This window comes from Ailuropoda melanoleuca, chromosome 4, assembly GCF_002007445.2.
Source record: "Ailuropoda melanoleuca isolate Jingjing chromosome 4, ASM200744v2, whole genome shotgun sequence".
Taxonomy (NCBI): Eukaryota; Metazoa; Chordata; class Mammalia; order Carnivora; family Ursidae; genus Ailuropoda; species Ailuropoda melanoleuca.
In genome coordinates, this window is record NC_048221.1 from 39355080 (window position 1) to 39373416 (window position 18337).

General features: G+C 41.1%; 1 protein-coding gene across 1 annotated transcript in view; it reads right to left on the reverse strand.

The window, feature by feature from the left end:
• LOC100484486 (E3 ubiquitin-protein ligase PDZRN3) overlaps positions 1–18337 on the reverse strand; it is a 239639-nt gene that overhangs the window by 199452 nt on the left and 21850 nt on the right. The window lies entirely within an intron of this gene.

The following is an 18337-nucleotide window of genomic DNA, read 5'->3' on the forward strand; positions in this document are numbered from 1 at the left end:
GTTATTAGGAAACACAGCAGGAAATGTCTATTAAGAAACTTCTATCTGATGTCTTCATTTATATTAACATTTACATTGTTTTTAGCTTGCTATGAGGACATTCATCGATTTTCAGCTTGTCATGCTCTTCTTGCTACTTCAGCACAGAACATAAATCTCCAATGTTCCAGAAGAAAGGTAACAGTGGAAAGGTAAGACACATCTGTTTACCCTGACAGGCTTCAAACAACACTTCCCTCACCAGATCCCCCCTGGGGTGTGGACTAGGGGTAAGGAGCAGTGAAGACCCTTTCCCAAGGCCCTTCCTTAATGCTCCATTTACATTCCCCTCCAGAGAAGCCCTCAGAAAGTTCCACTGGGGTTTACGCTTCACTGACAAGTTGGTTTAATCAAGCACTTGTGGCAAAGGAATGATTTCCTGGAACGTGTATGAAAATTCCATGGCAACAAGAGTGGCTAAACTTCCATTTAAGAAAACGGCACACTTGAAAGAGAAGTGAGGGGAGGCATCTTCTAGAACTCGCTGGAAGTTGCTATTGATTCTATGTCGCTAAAATGGGATCCTATAGGAAGACAAGACCAAGGTCAATGAGACAGAAGACAGAGGTGACCAGTGTCACGTATTTTCTGAACATGATGGCAAGGCCTGCAGCTTCATAAACATAAAAAGCACGATGGCTAAAAATAAATAAATAAGTAAATAAATAAAATCTTACTGTTAAACATGACTAAGAAAAATGCTTACTTAAAATATAAAGATTGGAATTCATAAATGCAGCGACTTTTTTCTTTAGTTTATAAAATCTAATGCAAAGGTTTATCAAAAATTGAGCTCTTGGGGCGCCTGGGTGGCACAGCGGTTAAGCGTCTGCCTTCGGCTCAGGGCGTGATCCCGGCGTTATGGGATCGAGCCCCACGTCAGGCTCCTCTGCTATGAGCCTGCTTCTTCCTCTCACTCCCCCTGCTTGTGTTCCCTCTCTCGCTGGCTGTCTCTATCTCTGTCGAATAAATAATAAAAAAAAAAAAAATTGAGCTCTTTATTTTCCTATGGTACCATTATCTTTATCTTTATCTTTTTTTTTTTTAAAGAAAGAGCAAAAATAGCGTTTCTTCATGATTTTTCTCTAGCAGGCCAATTTACTCCTTGCTTCCAAATAAACGAACTCTCCACTCCTAACCCCCCCTGGCACTGGCAGTGAGGTCTATTTTAAGCCACGGCTATTCCTGGACGGACAGCTGGCAGATCCCCCCTGTCTGCAGGAGGTGTTGTCAAAGTATCAAATGCCCCCAAGACCTCATGACATACTGTCATCTGCTTCTAATGCTTCTAATGTTAGACCTCCTACAGTTTTACCCTCAGAAGTTGATCATGTGACTGGAAAATCTATTTCCAAGTCAGGCAATAGAGATTTACTGATCGAATACTCTGCACCAGGCTCAGGGCGAGGTCCCAGGAACACACAGCAGATCGGTAGCTCGATCATGCGTCCCTGCTCTCAGGAGCCTGTACTCACACAGGACCCGCCGTGGTCCTCGCTTAATGAATGGCGAATCTCACAGGGACGCCTCACCAGTACTGTCCAACAAACACTGGATTCAGAAGCCTGCCCGGGTACCCCTTACAGAATTCTCCACAGACTCTGGAACGCAATGACAACACATGCCATGCAAAGTAGCCACATCAAACACCAGGCAGTGACAAATGTCTTCAATGAGAGAAGAAATGATTCTGCACATGAAAACTCCACTCCTGGACACAAGTTAGGCTTCCAAAGGCTGTACTGAGGTCCCTTTGTGGTAAGTCCATTATGACCCAAGTGACCACTAACCAATGCCACCCATCTGCTGGTGACACACAGAGCCCGGGAACTTCTCAAGTGGAAAGTTGACAGGTAACCGGACTTATTTTTTGCAAAGACAGTCATCTATTCTAATATCGTATTTGACCCCATTCTTTTGGCAAGAGGCTGGGGTTCAGACAGGCCCTCAGCAAATCTGACAGACTCCACGGTATAGTATCAGAAAAAGACATCTGCTGTCAACACGAAAGGCACAGCTCTGTCCTCCCATGCAGAATGCCCTGGAACTGCTGGCCACTGCCTTTTAGTGAGTCATGAAATCAACTTAGTGGGTGGCACAGAGCATTAAACAAGAAAAGAATAAAATAGAAATACCAGACTGCTGTGTGCAGTGAGAATAAGTATCTCTCATCAACACTTGTTCAATTTTTGTACATATGCACCAGGACCCACTCACACTTGTGAGTGCTACCTTGGCTTGTATGTAAAGCATATTTCTTCCTGTAGGTTTTTGGAAGAGCAGCCTAGCACAAGGAGCTGTTCCAGCAGGTTTATTTTTTTTAAACTGAAGTGCAGGTGACACACAATGTGACATTATGCAGGTGTACAGCATAGCAATTCTCTGACAAGTCTGTACATTATGCTGTGCTCACCACCACGACCCTCTTACAATACGCTGACCGTACTTCCTATGCTGTACCTTTTTTAAAGATTTATTTTAGAAAGAGAGCGAGTGAGCAGTAGGGCGGGGCAGAGGGAGAGAGAGAATCCAGAGCAGATTCCATGCTGAGCGTAGAGCCTGACGCAGGGCTCGATCTCATGACTCTGAGATCATGACCTGAGCTGAAACCAAGAGTCAGGTGCTTAACCAAACAAGCCACCCAGGAGCCCTTCCTATGCTGTCCCTTTTATCCCCATGACTTATTCATTCCATAGCTCGAATAGTTCTATCTACGTTTGGGTTGCCCCAATAGACAAATGTGCACACTGCAAAGAGCTGGATTTGGAATGCATAGTGATAGCATAGTTTTTAAAAAATGTATAAATACACATAAAAGTTTATAAAAAATGGATTCTCTGGTTTGTGGCCTATGACACTAACATTTACCCTTTTGCCTCTGAAATTCTTTAACAACGATGGTAGTAGTCTTCTCTGTGGTGGATTCTACTCTCTAAAAGCTCCTCATTGCTCAATCAAACACACTTAAGTAGCTACAGAAAGCAGTTAGCTCAGACTGGCTCAGTGCTACTTAGGTGAGATTCTGCAATCAGGAGCAGGTGACATTACTATAGGTGGTTCTTGGGACTATGCTATTCAAAGACGTTGACTGACATTATGAACAAATCATTCTGCTGTCAATCTCCAACCAGTGTGATTCCATCTAGGGGACAGACTCATTTGGGGTCTAAATGTTTTCAACATTTTTAGAAAAAACTATCTAGGTGTAACATACACACAGGAAATGAATAAACCAGAGGTGAACATCCTGACGCATTTTTTGCAGCATGAGTACCCTCATTAACCATGACTCAGAAGAAGACTACAATGGGACCGGCACCCCAAATCTCTCCTGGGGCTTGCTCTCAGTCATCATCCTTAGGAATCCCATAGAATCATTTTGCTCTTAAAGAGAAAGCAAGGCTCACGATCTGTGATCAGCCAGCAATAGTACAAGCTGAAATTCACCAACTCTACCCGTTCATTGTTTTTACTTTTACTGCTATCTTTACAGCACATGAAAATGACTTTCCACAACCATGACATAGTTTCCTTTTAAAATAAATTTAAGTTAGACAAAAGTATGTTGCTTTCACAAAAATGTTAAGTATTTAACAAAAACAGGTGGTGCATAGATGGTAAAAACTGAGCAGGTGGTAGATGACTAAAGTTTGAGAAACACTTGTTTCGGATGCTGATTGGTATGAAATGCTAAACAGGCTTAACTGACCATCCATCACTCTGCTTTTCTGCGGATGAGGGTAGCTTCTCTCTCCTGCCCCGTGGCATATCACAAAGACTAATTTCCTCCCTTCCACATTTTTACTAAAGTTTAATGGTTGGTGCTTCAGGGAAATAATAAGACATGGTTTTTATACCCTCGGGCTTGTATTTCTCCCATGCATCATGCTTAATCGCAACTGGAATAAACTGATTCGAAATGAAAGGAAGCCTACCGGATTTTTCTCTCCTTAAATCTCTATTTTACGTTTTAAAAGTTCACTTAGAACAAGGATCAACTATAACGAAAGGCTACCAACAGCTCATATTGAATGTCTTTAATGTTCTAATTATGGCAAAAAAGAACGGACATTTATACGTACTTAACTTTAAACAAACTGAAGGGGAAAGGGAAGGATTTCAAAGGAAGTAACAACTTCTTTCTTGTCCTCTTCTCTCTGAATCAGTATAATTCCCTGTATGTTCTATTAAATCTAATGAGTTTAGCAGATGAAATTCTCCACATTTCTCTTACAAGACTGAGTGTATCAGGAAAAGTAACCTACATTTACCTATGAATAGACTTTATAGGTAATTAAGTCACCTTGTCAAAACAAAGATTTTCTTGCCTCTGCTTTACATAATACCATCTGCCCACTGGATTCCCCTTTCATTTCTTACAAAGTATAAACAAAGGTTACTAAACAGGAACTATATTAAAAAACAGCTTAGAACTCCATTCAATCGGTCTTGGGTCCAAGGATAGATTCAAACAAAATACAAGCAAAATCTCACAAGTTACCCATGCGAAATTAAGGAAGCACTTACGTATTCAGGCATACACATTCACCCACTGATTCATATAGTCATCCACGCGGTCACACAGATACATATATGTAAAACCTATTATTTTATAAGCTCTCTACGCAATCTAAAAAATCTTATTTGTTGGGGCGCCTGGGTGGCACAGCGATTAAGCGTCTGCCTTCGGCTCAGGGCGTGATCCCGGCATTATGGGATCGAGCCCCACATCAGGCTCTTCTGCTATGAGCCTGCTTCTTCCTCTCCCACTCCCCCTGCTTGTGTTCCCTCTCTCGCTGGCTGTCTCTATCTCTGTCGAATAAATAAATAAAATCTTTATAAAAAAAATAAAAATAAAAATAAAAAATCTTATTTGTCAAAATGCAGTAAATTAAAGGACTTTGGCTAATAATATAAGTTAAAGCGTCGTTTAAAATGTCCTTGAAACCCAAACACCAAGGTTAAGGCAACATTTCTCTGAAAATGATTCCACCAAACTCAGTATTTAATGTCCTTTCTCCTTGTAATCAATTTTCCTCTGCTGGGTCACACACCAAAGGGAATTAGTTCTCTAGACACGAAGATGCTAATCAGGGCAGCCAAACGGAGAAATTTAAAACATCACCAGCTGATTTTTTGGTGTGTCTTCTCCCTGTACGTACTTATGAGCTGCGTCAGGACCTTTTCAAAACTTCTAACCTCACCTTGGATTATGTATACTCAGCTCCTGTTTAGAAAACTAAATTTCTCCGTTTGGCTGCCCTGATTAGCACCTTCGTATCTAGAGAACTAATTCCCTTTGGTGTGTGACCCAGCAGAGGGAAAGTGAGGGGAGGTGGGTGGGGGAATGGGATAGGCCCCTGATGGGGAGTAAGGAGGGCACGTATTGTGTGGTGCACTGGGTGTTTATGAACAACTAATGAATCATTGAACTTTACATCAGAAACCAGGGATGTACTGTATGGTGACTAACATAATATAATAAAAAATATTATTATAATGAAAATAAAATAAAACAAAAACTTCTTGCAACTAAAAAAAATAAAACATCACCAGCATTGTTAGCATTATTATCACTAGTCCTTTAGAAAGAAGGGCTAAAGGAGTTCTTTCCAGCTTTCAAACTTACCTTTTAATCACCGAGGAAAATTAAGATGTTGTTCCCTTGATGGTATTAAGGGCTTTCAATACAAATATGATGTAATACTTTTTTCTTACTTGACTCCTGCTCTTCTACTATTCCTTTATCACCAGTAATTCTATTCCCAGTCAGCATCACACATTAATACTCACCCAAGGTTCTTACAAGCATGCTCTCTTAGATATTTCCAAGAATGATACAAAGTATTAGAAATCCATTCACAATGCCATAACAAAATCATACTTAATCCTATTTTATCTGAGCTCCTCCCATTTCATTGTAGAGTTTAGAACAAGTAATAAATATGTGCTCCATATGCAATGCGATTTCCATGCCCCATCAGATTCCAGCACACAGGCACTCAGATCTGATCCCCTTTTTTGGTTAAGATTATGCTTGCTATCAGTAAGGATTTCTAGTTTCATCTCTACACTTGATGGCATTTTTCAATTTTTCCACATTGGTGTATTGCATTAGGATCAAGATATAAAAAGCAATTGAACGTACCTTGCAATCTTAAAGGAAGATGTTAGTCAAAGAAATTTCACAATTTTAAGAAAATCCCAATATTCTTCTTGAGTCAGTATAAAAATGGAAATCTTATTCTGGTCTGGCATTTTAAAAATAGCTGATCTTAAACATGCAATTGTTTTACTGTATTTTTAGAATACTTAAGTTGGCACATATGCAATGAATTACCATGTTGTTCACACTATAATGTAAATTAAGAATTATTTTTGATTGATCAATTATTGTGATTTCTATAGCCTTAGGAAGTGACAGCTCTTTCTCAATCCAGATTCAAAGGGTCACTAATTTAAAAAAGAACTCTAAAACAAATTAAAATGATCTACTCACAACTGTAATTTCAGGTTCATGAAACTATGCCACAGAGCCATCATCATCAAAGCACGAGCTCATTGTAAGGTCCCTCCGGGCCAGCCTCTACAGAGCTACAGGAAAGAACCCGGCAAAGCTAACCACCTGGTGAGTGTTTATTCTGGGGCCAAATTTACAGTATTCAGACACATGCATTATTTTCTTTATTACAGCAACCTTATAATATATGTAACAGTGTCCACATTTTACAGAAAAAAAGCAGTGCTCAGCAATGAGCTTGCTCAAGGTCACAAGGGTAGTGTGAAAATTAATAAAGGGAAAACTCTCTAAAGTGGACTTGAAGGAGAGGCTGGTAGGAAGAGCTGTCCCACCCAGTATCAGTTACAGAAAGAACTGTCAATTACATAACTCTATAAGAATCCCAACAGGGGGAATATGTGTATCTCCTACAAGAAATCAACTACCCCTGTAACTCAGTCAATGAGAAACAATCACCCAGAATTCTTGATTCCCTCTAATAGACTTTAGCCTCCCAAGTTCCTCCTTCTATTCCATAAAATGATGTTCCTTCCCTTTTGTTTTTTGGTCTTGCCTATGGTTTATTCCATAGCTTGCTTGCCGCAGATTCGAATTCTCTACTATTCCCAGAAAAACCCATCTTTTCCTGGAAAAATGACTGGCAGTTTTACTTTTAAGGCTAACAGTAGCAAATGGTAGGATTAGAATTCAAAATCTGGTCTGTTTCCAGAGTCTGTGACTCTTAGTCATTCTATACACTCACCAGCTTTCTTATAACCCTAGTGTCAGTCATCTTGCTCCATACACTGGTCTTACAAGTTAACGCCCTAGAGCCTGGGACCACATTATAGCTATCTATGGATCCTGACCTCTCTCAGATTAGGGAGAACTCAATGCACATCCAAAAAACAAACATATGCTAGCTAGTGGTTTCTCTTCCACTATTATTCCAAGAACGCATACAACATGAAGATTTTTAATAAGCCTCAACCATAGATCACTCTATATAATCATTCTTCTCCCAAATGTTTAAATAAACACCTAGTCATTTTTTGGATAGGAGTTTTAAGTGTCTAGCTAATGAATTCTCAAATCAGTGTGTCCAGAAACATAATATTTCTTAGCAACAATCATTCTATGAAAAGAATAAAAACTGTCTTGATTAGAGACTGCCAAAACTGATTGTTCCCAGAGTTTCTCCAAATGCTGAAAAACAAAAAATATATATATTTAGCACATTTTAAAATGGACTGGAATGTCTCTTTTGGGAGCTGGAAGAGCAGCTGTGAAGCCAACACTCGGAGGCTTTCAGTTCTCCTGACCCCGGAGAGCTGTCAAATGACTCACTAGGACCAGCAGGAAAAGAGGAAGTGATGAAAGATGGAAATTAAGAGAATCAGAAGAGCCAAAAAGGCAGCAGGGAGTGCCACCCTCAGGAGAAAAGGGGTGGGACACACTCTTCGGAGTTCAAATGGCTATCCAAAGAGACAAAGCCCAGGGTGAGAGGGAAAGGTCTCCTTGGAGCCCCGTGGCACTCAGTGTGGCAAGGGCAGACGAGCTCCATGCCAGCTGCTCTCCCCTGTGAGGCTCCTGGAGACCACCAATCACCATTAAGGGAAGCCAGGCTGTTGCAGCTTCCAACCCGGGGCATTCAGAGTCCCCAGTGAAAGTGGTATAATGGCAGATCAGTGCTCACAGCTGCCAATCTGCCCCAAGTCTTCCCATTTGCAATTTGCACTGACAATTTCTAATTCAACACTCCCCCCTCCTGTTCACAGCACCCTAACCTATAGGTACTGTGCTTACTTTTTATTTCCAAAAATGATGTCAACTGCTGCTTTGAAGAGTCCCCCCAGGGCCTCTCCCAGGAAGCAAATGCCATACGTTTCAGTTTACCACTTAAGTCTGACCATCCCAACATACCTTCCAAATTCAATAAAAGTACATCTGAGCTCATTTTGCCTTACAGAGACAGAAAAACAAAAATTTTTAATAAAATTGTTCTCAAAACCCCCATACTTAAAGGTAAGTGTCTAGATATCATGTGTAAAGAAGATGAGTGACTATAAAATGCATGTTTTAAAAAAGGATTTACTGGAGAGAGAGAGAGTGCGCACGCACGACTGGTGGGGACAGGCAGAGGGAGAGGGACAAAGAGAATCTCAAGCAGACTCCCCACTGAGTACAGAGCCCTACATGGGGCTGGATCTCAGGACCATGAGATCATGACCTCAGCTGAAATCAAGAGTCAGACACAACCGACTGAGCCTCCCAGGCGCCCCTAAAATGCATCTTATCTGTACCGCTGTCAAGGGTTTGTGGTTTTGTCATCCTTGGGAAATTACCCAAAATTTACTTTTCTGACCTAATCTTTATCCAAAAAATGTAATGGGGACATTAGTCACTTCTGATTTATTCTTGATTTTAAAATGCTTTGTGGATGATCTAATTAAATCTTTTTATTAAGAGATGACCATGAGGAATAGATTTAAAACTCCTGTGGAGTCAAAAGGCCCACAAAAGTACACAGTGTCAACATAAGCGAACTCGGATTCCTTTGAGCTGGTTAAGGGAGGGGGGTGCTCTGCCAAAGAGGAGCATCCGATGCCCTGCTTCCAGAGCTTCAGGCTGAAGCCAGCTGCTCGCCCGCCTCCACACCTGTGGCAGACGCTCTGAGCTTTCAGAAATGAGACTGTCAAGTAATGTCTTATTTTTATTTATTTAAAGATTTATTTATGTTGGGGAGAGAGCAAGCAAGACTACCTGAATGGGGTTGGGGGGGAGAATCTCAAGCAGACTCCCCACTGAGCATGGAGTGTGAGACCCTGAGATCATGACCTGAGCTGAAGTCAAGAGTTCGACACCCAACCAACTCAGCCACCCAGGCGCCCCAAGAATGTCAGCTAATATTTTAAAGGAAACCGACAATCAGGAGTCAGCCTTGTGACGTTTAAAACTCAGAAGAAACTTCTAACTCATCACATTTTTCATCTTTGCTTTTTTATGGGTTATAAAAATAATACTCACTTTGGAGAATTCCAACATTACACAAACGTGACTTCAGAAATTCAAAGTTACCGCCCATAATCCCACCCCACAAAATTACTATAATAACTATAAAATGTTTATTAGCTCAGAGTGTTTTTCCTATGAAAAGACTAATATATATAAATGCTTTTAAAATACACAAATTGCATCATGCCATATGTCCCATTCTTCATCTGTATGTTTATCTGGCTGGTGTACAGCGATGTCTCGTTACAAAGATGTTCATTGAAAACCTAGCTGGGTTTTTGGTTTTTTTTTTTTTTTTGAAAAGCTAGTTTTAATAGCAAAATAATAAGACACTTATTTTATATAACACTATATAACAACACCACTAATAAACTAATAACAATACTAATAAACAGAACAAAGTCAATACATCAGTACAGTCACTAGAAACAATAAATACAGAATTGTTTTTAAAGGCAGGGATTTAAGATGATATATTTGGTTTTAATTGGTCACAGTGTTAATTCTGGAGAGGATGACTCCCTGAAATAGGTCAAAGTTCTCTCAATAATCCTATAGCAGCCCTATATTCTTGCTAAAGCACACAACAAGAGGAAAACAGAGCTCAAAATTACTTTTGCTAACTTCTATTTGGTATTAAGTTCTTGTGTCAGACGCTAAAATTTTAATTTAAAAAAAAACTCAACTCTTCACATTTGTACTTAATAGCAAAATCCACTGACCTATATTATCTCCTTGACCCACCTACACAGTATGACAGTAAGGAGACAGCAATGCTCTTCTATTTTAGAGATGAAGAAACCGAGGCTCAGCACTGAGGATACTAAGACCACAGAGTAAGTCACTGGCTAGAAATGTGAACTTGGGTGTCTTGATCTAAATCTCAGGGCTTTTCCCACCTCAATATGTACCTTCTAGTACTAAAGAAATCAGCTGCATTTTAGAGGAGCATTACGTCATTTTGCCAGGATCCTCCATTGCGGTAGTATAGGCCATTAGGGTAGGATGAAAATGGTTAAACAGAGGGGCAGGATAAGGGAAAAAAAAAAAAAGAAAAGAAAAAGAAAACAAATGCATGAAGGTGTTTGCTTTGTTTTACATGTGAAGACAAAAAAGATTGACTGATACATAATAATTAAGTACATTCTATGCTAATGAAATCAGAGTCATGACTTCTGAACGATAATATAGTCACTCCAAAATCATCCCTTAGGTGGGTCCATCCTAGCAAATCCCCAGCCAGGATGTCACTCCTCTCCTCTCTGTGCCGATAGCAACCATCATTAATGACCATCACACTCTGGGTTCCCATCTTGGCTCAGCTGGTAGGGTATACGACTCTTGGTCTTGGGTTGAGCCCCATGTTGGGTGTGGAGATTACTTAAAAATAAAATCTTAAAAAAAAAAAATGACCACCACGCTCATCCCCATCCCATCCAGACATGACCTCAGAACTTTTCCACATCATAATCCAGGGTTTAACACTGTCAGTCCATCAAAATTGGTATGTAAAATAAAACTCTCAGCTCTGTCTCTGGAAATGGAGAGCTGGAATCCATTACTAATAACTGGTCTCTAAAACCAGCTTATTTTTGTAGGTAACAAAGAGTCTTTTCAACATGGGTTGGATTATACCAAGTCTCCTTTATCAAAACAGATTATTTAGGCAACTGAGGCAATAGTTAGAGATTTCTTATTGACATGAATAGGTTTTAGTTCTAAGAAAATAACTGCCCCAGAATTCTCTCCTCTCCTCTGTTCAACATGGTCAATGGGCATCAGTCACTGCAGAAGACAGCAAGAAAACCTCATGTGTTTATTTCTTTTATTTTTTATTTTTTTTTTTAAAGATTATTTATTTATTTATTCAACAGAGATAGAGACAGCCAGTGAGAGAAGGAACACAAGCAGGGGGAGTGGGAGAGGAAGAAGCAGGCTCATAGCAGAGGAGCCTGATGTGGGGCGATCCCATAACGCCGGGATCACGCCCTGAGCCAAAGGCAGACGCTTAACCGCTGTGCCACCCAGGCGCCCCACATGTGTTTATTTCTAACACTGCCCAGAAATGGCTTGTGCCTATCTATGCCTGTTCAGCAATAGTAATTTTCTTGGGTAGAGTTATACAAGAAATACTCAGCCTTTCTTACCCCTAAAATAAGAAAAAAAAAACACATTACCAAATCATCTAGTTTATAGCATATTTTTTCTCCAAAATCAAACCAAAATACAGAAATATTTTAAACAATTTTCATCAACAATTTTTAGTTCACTGATAACACTGAAGCAAAGATCAGAGATTTGATTCAAAGGAAAGACTGCATTCATCACTACCTCAAAAGGGACTCTTCTAAGGGTTACAAATACTTAAAGAGGAAGAATAAAATTAGCCACACAGACTTGGAATGGAAGAGTCTGATAGAGATACAGGTAAAGGCACAGTTTTCAAATATATATAGAAGGATGCATAGAGAAATAGACGCAGAGGTGTTAATGTTGATGATGACGATAGTGTGTGTGTTTATACGTGCATCTTTACATTTCTAGCTCTATCTACTCAGAGGGCATGGAAGTAAAGAAACCCAGGGCACCTAGGTGGCTCAGTCAGTTAAGCATCCGACTCTTGGTTTAAGCTCTGGTCATAATCTCCAGGTCCTGAGATCGAGCCTTGTGCCAGGCTCCACACTCTGCAAGGAGTCTCCTTGAGATTCTCTCTCTCCTTCTCCCCCTACCCCCCACCGCTGCCCTGGCTTGCACGCTAGCACACGCACACTCTTTCTCAAAAAATTAATTAATTAAAAAAAGAAGCAAAGAAACCACAATCATAATGATCAGCCTTGCACCCATATCATGGTTTCAAACACCATTCCTCACTAAATGGAGCCAGGGCTACTTGGAAAAGTAGCTGATTCCAGAACTGGGGCCAGAAAAGTACAGAATGAACCAGAAACATCCTGTGGTAACAGAAAGGAAGAAAGTGCTCAAAAAGTAATGGGAACATGTCATAGGGATATAGGTACCATTTTTAAAGAGTGCCGTCTGCCCAAAACCAGCCCACATGACCACCAAAGTATAAGAATCAGTGAGTCCGTACTGAGATGGATGGATGGATGGATGGATGGATGGATGGATGGATGTAGATAAATGGGTAGATAAAAACAGGGGAAAAGAATACTCTTTCTTACAGCGGAAAGCCAACTAATAAACATAGAGGGAATGCAGTTGGAAAATCACCATTTTTCAACTAATAATAATGCCATACTAATAATAACTGATTCAAGTAAAAACCATAAATGGATGCTAAAACCAGTGTATTCGAGTTTGAGAAACAGCAATATATTCACATAGCCTCAAAATATTCCCCCCATAAGATACAAGGTAAAGGAGAAAAAAGTAACTTGATAGTGGAGAAGTCTGGCAGGTAGGACTCGAACCAAGCAGTCCAAATTAACGTCACCAATAAAGGGACAAATTGACATCAAGTGACTCCCAACAGGATGTGCCGAGAAGCCCACACTATCACTTCCGTGGTACCCTCACTCAAAATGTACCACCTAAATCCATACTCACTAGCAACGAACAAATCCAAATTGAGAGACACACTAAAGACCTGGTTTGTACTCTTCCAAATAGGAGTAGCATATGAGACAAAAACTGAGGAAGTGCTATCAAATAACAGATACTAAAGAAATATGACAACTTAGTAAAACCTGTGATCTGGGATTTTCTCTCACTGTAATGGACATCGTAGGGATTATTGGTGAAATCTGAACAAATTCGGTAGATTAGATAACAGAGCCCCAACAATGCTCATTTCCTGATTTAGGTAACTGTGCTGCCATTATGTAAGGGAACGTCTTATTGCTAAAAAACATCCACACTGATATATTTAGGAATTAAGAGTGTGAAGAGGTTTCAAGTAAATGTAATAGATGTGAGTACTTGGGGAATCTGGGTAAAAATGATACAGGAATTCATTTACATAGTTCTGAAATTATGTCAAAATAAAAGTTAATAGGATAAAAAAGAGAATCTTAATTAAAAAAACAGTACTTTTTTAAAATAAATACTTCATCAGGTGAATTCACAGGCCATTCTGCAATTTTCGTTGCTCTCAGAACATTATCTTCTAATAGTAGCAAATGGTGAAACCTCATTTTGTTCTATCGAAGTCTGGCTCTGGACGGGAAGATATTGTTAAAACTTTCTTGTCAGTCCTGTAGCCCAACCTTATTAGCAATGACAGACTAACTAAACCTACTGCAACCAAAACAGAGTAACTGCTTTACACCAAAGGAGGTCTCACAGCTTCTGTGACCACAACGTTGGGCCTTCAACTCCTGACACTTCCACCAAGAACACTTTTTACAGAAGATGTACAAAACAATGGTTCTTGGCAAGCCCCCACCCCCTCCACTGCACCCCATCACATCTGCTCTCTCAGAGGACAACAGGACATTCCATTTAACCCAGCAACAGTTACAGAAGCACACGTACTACCAAATGGGAGACTCGTACGACGCAGTCAAGAGCTCAGTTCTCCAACTTAAGAAGCCTGAAAACTGGCAAAAAATAGAGATACTGTGGACATCCTCTACAAAAGTTTAAGAGTTTCAGTGAGTTGCATCGCATGGTCATGTACCAGCTATGCCAACTGTGTGGCTAAAAAAAAAAAAAAAAAAAAAACTGATACAGGAAAGAAACAAATATATTGATCACACCTGCCTCCAAGTGAATTTGCTAGTTTCTTAGTAGGCTTTGGTTTTTCTGTGCTTTTCTTGGCATGAGCATTTCACCCAATGAGGTATTTGCATAACCGGTCAAATGCCTCATATGGTAGTCAACTGAGGAAACAGCAAGATGTTCCAATGCTGGGGAAACCAGCTGGATGGACTTAAGGAGAGATGTATGCTCCCCACATGGGGCATCCTGAAGGGATTTTTGAGGGTAATATCAACCATATGTGATTTCTTCACCTTTTGGTTTCTCTAAATCGCTTACAGAATTGGATAGAATGTGATTGGTCCAGAGTAGACTCTAGAGGTTACAGAAAAAAGCGTTACATTTGTGATGAAACCTGTTACGTTGGTTAACGCACGCTCAGGAGGCACTGAGAAGACTTTTCCAAAGGTTTCAAGCTGTTACAAAGAACAAAAGCATAGTTTCTTTAAAAATTCCGGAGGTACTGAGGTATAGGAACATTGCATTGACTTCAAAAGGGAGTTCAGAAAGCAGGCACAGCTCTGAGGCAGAAAAACTAAAACCACTGGGGCATTTACGGTTTAGAATGAGTACAAAAAGTACCACGGAGAAATTAAATTTAGTTTTCTAAACAGGAGCTGAGTATACGTAATCCAAGGTGAGGTCAGAAGTTTTGAAAAGGTCCTGAGGCAGCTCATAAGTACATACAGGGAGAAGACACACCAAAAAATCAGCACTAATACTGAATAAGCTGGAAGTTGCTGTATGTCAGTGTCAGAAGGGAGGGAGGGTGGGCACAACCATTTGTCCCGATCCAGGGCAGATGGGGACAGGAGGTGCCAACAGAGAGCGTAGGTTCCTGAATCAGCCATGCTTCAAATCTGCAACCATGTGGACAGACGGGGCCCAAGATTTGTAGCCCAGGCCAGCTCAGGCTTTCTTATGAGGGCTTGAGATACCCCAGACAGGGAATCTAAGCAGTCAGGCTAGAAGGGGGGAATGGTGACAACTTTGCCCCTGAGCAACTCACCTTCCATCATAAGGTTTTGGAATAAGATCCTTCTGTAATCCAGTGAGTCTCCCTGGTACCCCCATCACGCCCTGAGGTAGTGCTGGAAAGCTGTGGGGGCATTCACTGGCACAATGACTTGGGTGGGGACCAGGGACACTAGAAGTCCTACAGTGCAGAGTCACATGCAGTGCACAATTTATATGCAACTTCCACATATCCTGCCAGACATTCATGAAGTTAAAATAACAAATGTTTTATAATTACTTGAGTGGAGACCCTCACTGTCGTTTACATTTAAATGCTATAAGGGGTCTTTTTTTTTTTCACTTTAAATATATACAGATTGCACACCCTTGTTCATAGTAGCATTATTCACAACGGTCCAAAAGTGGGAGTAAACCAAGTATTCATCAGTGGATGGAGAGAAAATGCGGTACGTGCATCTATACACACAGTGGGATAGTATTTAGCCTTAAAAAGGAAGCAGTTCTGACGCATCTTACAGTATGGATGAACCTGGAGGATGAATCCTGCTAGATGAAAGAAGCCAGACACAAAAAGACAAAGACCATATGATTCCACTTACATGGTGCACCTAGAGTGTTTCAAATGACAGAAACAGAAAGCAAAATGGTGGCCTCCAGGAGCTGGGGGTAGAGGGAGGGGGGAGTTGTTTAATGGGGACAGTTTCACTGTAGGAGGATGAAAAAGCTCTGGAGATGGATGCTGGTGATGGTTGTGCAACAGCGTGAATGTACTTAATGCCACAGAAAGGTATAATTTAAAATGGTTAAATTTTATGTTATGTATATTTTGCACAATTTTAAAAATACACACACACACACACACACACACACACAGAAGTGGGCAAATCACAAGAAGACTGTACTTTGTTGTGCCGAAACTTCACCACAATTTATTCACCACTGCAGAAAACCAAATCACACGGCACCAGTGCTCCCAGTGCCTGAGTCCCCAGCACCACCCTCCTGCCCTGGCAGCCTTTCCAGCTGGGACCACAGGTTGAGGCTACGAGGAGGCGCAAGCATCTGGCAGCATCCTGGGGTCTTCCCACGTTGCTGTGCTGCCCATGCATTTACATCCTGATACATGTATTTTATTATCAATTACCTTCCTTTTATTTTTCTATTACGGCATATAAAGATCTTACAATTAGGTGTGTATGTATGTAAATATTATTTATAAATCTCATTTCACGACAGAATTGGTGGCACTGAAAAATACTTGTTATAAAAAAAATGAAGGGAGTGGGCCTGGCTCTAAGATGGGTGGGGACCACTGCTCTGGTCTCAGGGGACATACAGGGGTAGGAGTAGAGGAATTGTTGAAAACTCTGCAGAAAGGACCAGACTCAGTGAGTCTCCGTGGATTTAATACAAAAACACCCTTTTGCAAGAATTAAGGTTCTCATGGTGAAGGTCCGGTGGTAGTCTGTCCACTCCCCTGAAAAGGAAGAAATATGGTGGAAAACTAGAAAGTGCCTGACTCTTCTTTGTGATGAAACACAGGCACACTTAAAATAATCAGATTCATTTCTGGTAATAAACTCCGACAGAGATGAGGTGAACCAGGGTATATATTTTTCAGTCATGGGAATCACTGTACCCTGTCAAAGGAGGTCAGGATTTAACAGAGAAGGGCATGGTGTGTCAACTGCAATGACACATATATTATTGCTCTATTGTGATCATCCTTCTTTTCCGTCTCAACACTGGGACATGATTAATATTTTACATACTGTCCAAAAGGAGAATGTGACTTACCAGAAACCGTCCTCCACATTTCAAATACGGATCCCCCCTTTGCCAAGAGAAAATCCTGCCCAGCTGTAGATTTCTCATTTGCAAAACATAAGAGCAATGAAATTCCATTACTTAGAGAAACTGGCTGTTCCGCCAAACCCTTGGCAACGGAAGCTGTACTTATCTTTCTGAACAATAGCCTCAGAAAATGTATTCTCTCTTAAAAAAAAAAAAAAAAAAAGACAGTAAGTATGCCTTTGAGCTCTTGAGAAAGTGCTCTTGCCCAAGCAAATTCCTGGTTAGGGAAAACCCACTCCCCTGACTTGGGAAGTACAAAGATGGACCCTACAACAGGCAGTAAAAAGAGCTCCAAGTTTAAGAACCCTTCAAAAAGTCAATAGGGATGTAACAATACTGTCCTGAAAACAAAAGTCAGGTATCCTTTTTATATGTAAGTAACCGCAATGTACGCACTCCCTCGGAAGAGGGACTCTCAGACCCTAAGGAGTTCGGTTTGTTTTCCCTGTGAGGTTCAACTGTGTGTTTTCCCAGGATGTAAATGACTCAAGTGCACTGCTTTGCGCATTGCGGAATTCACCCAAACAACAAGGGAAAGGCAAGACTTTGCTCTCTGTCTTCCCAGGCTCCCTTCCCCTTCCCCGGGAGAAGCATGCGGCCAAACTCCAGTGGGTTGTGTGAACTTCGCTCATGGCTTATCTCATAGTCAGAGTTCCCACTCGGTCCAAGGTTTTGCAACGGACCATGAAAACACTCAAGAAATACAGACGCTCCGCCAGTGTGTTTGGAACAAGCACCAGCGGCATCAGGGCTGTTTTTCCGGTTCCCGTGTGATGTGCCGTGTCATGGCTGTGGCCCGTGGTGCCTTTCTCGCGGGATTCAGCGTATCATCCTGGACTCTCCTATCTAATTTATTCCTCACAGGAGACCCGAAGCTTGGTCCATGTATGTGCCCATTAAAAGAGCAATCAAAATGGTCAAAACCACCAGCAGAAAATAGTCGTTTGTGTCCCACTTTGCACCAAGAGCCCATACCAGGAGGCAACAAATAATGCTTTCCCTTTCGGCAACCTGGCGCAGCCTAGGACCCCGCGTGACCCTACTGCAATGCGCTGGATGGTGGGGTGAGAGATCTACCTCCCCCAGATCAAATCCATAAACCTGCTCTACACAGGCTTAAAATGCTCCATGAAGACCAGAAAATGGAGAAGTCGGGGATGATGTGCGTGCCTATCCTATCGCCCTCTGCCTGCACATCCCTGGACAGTCACCCTGTGCACCGGACAGCAGACA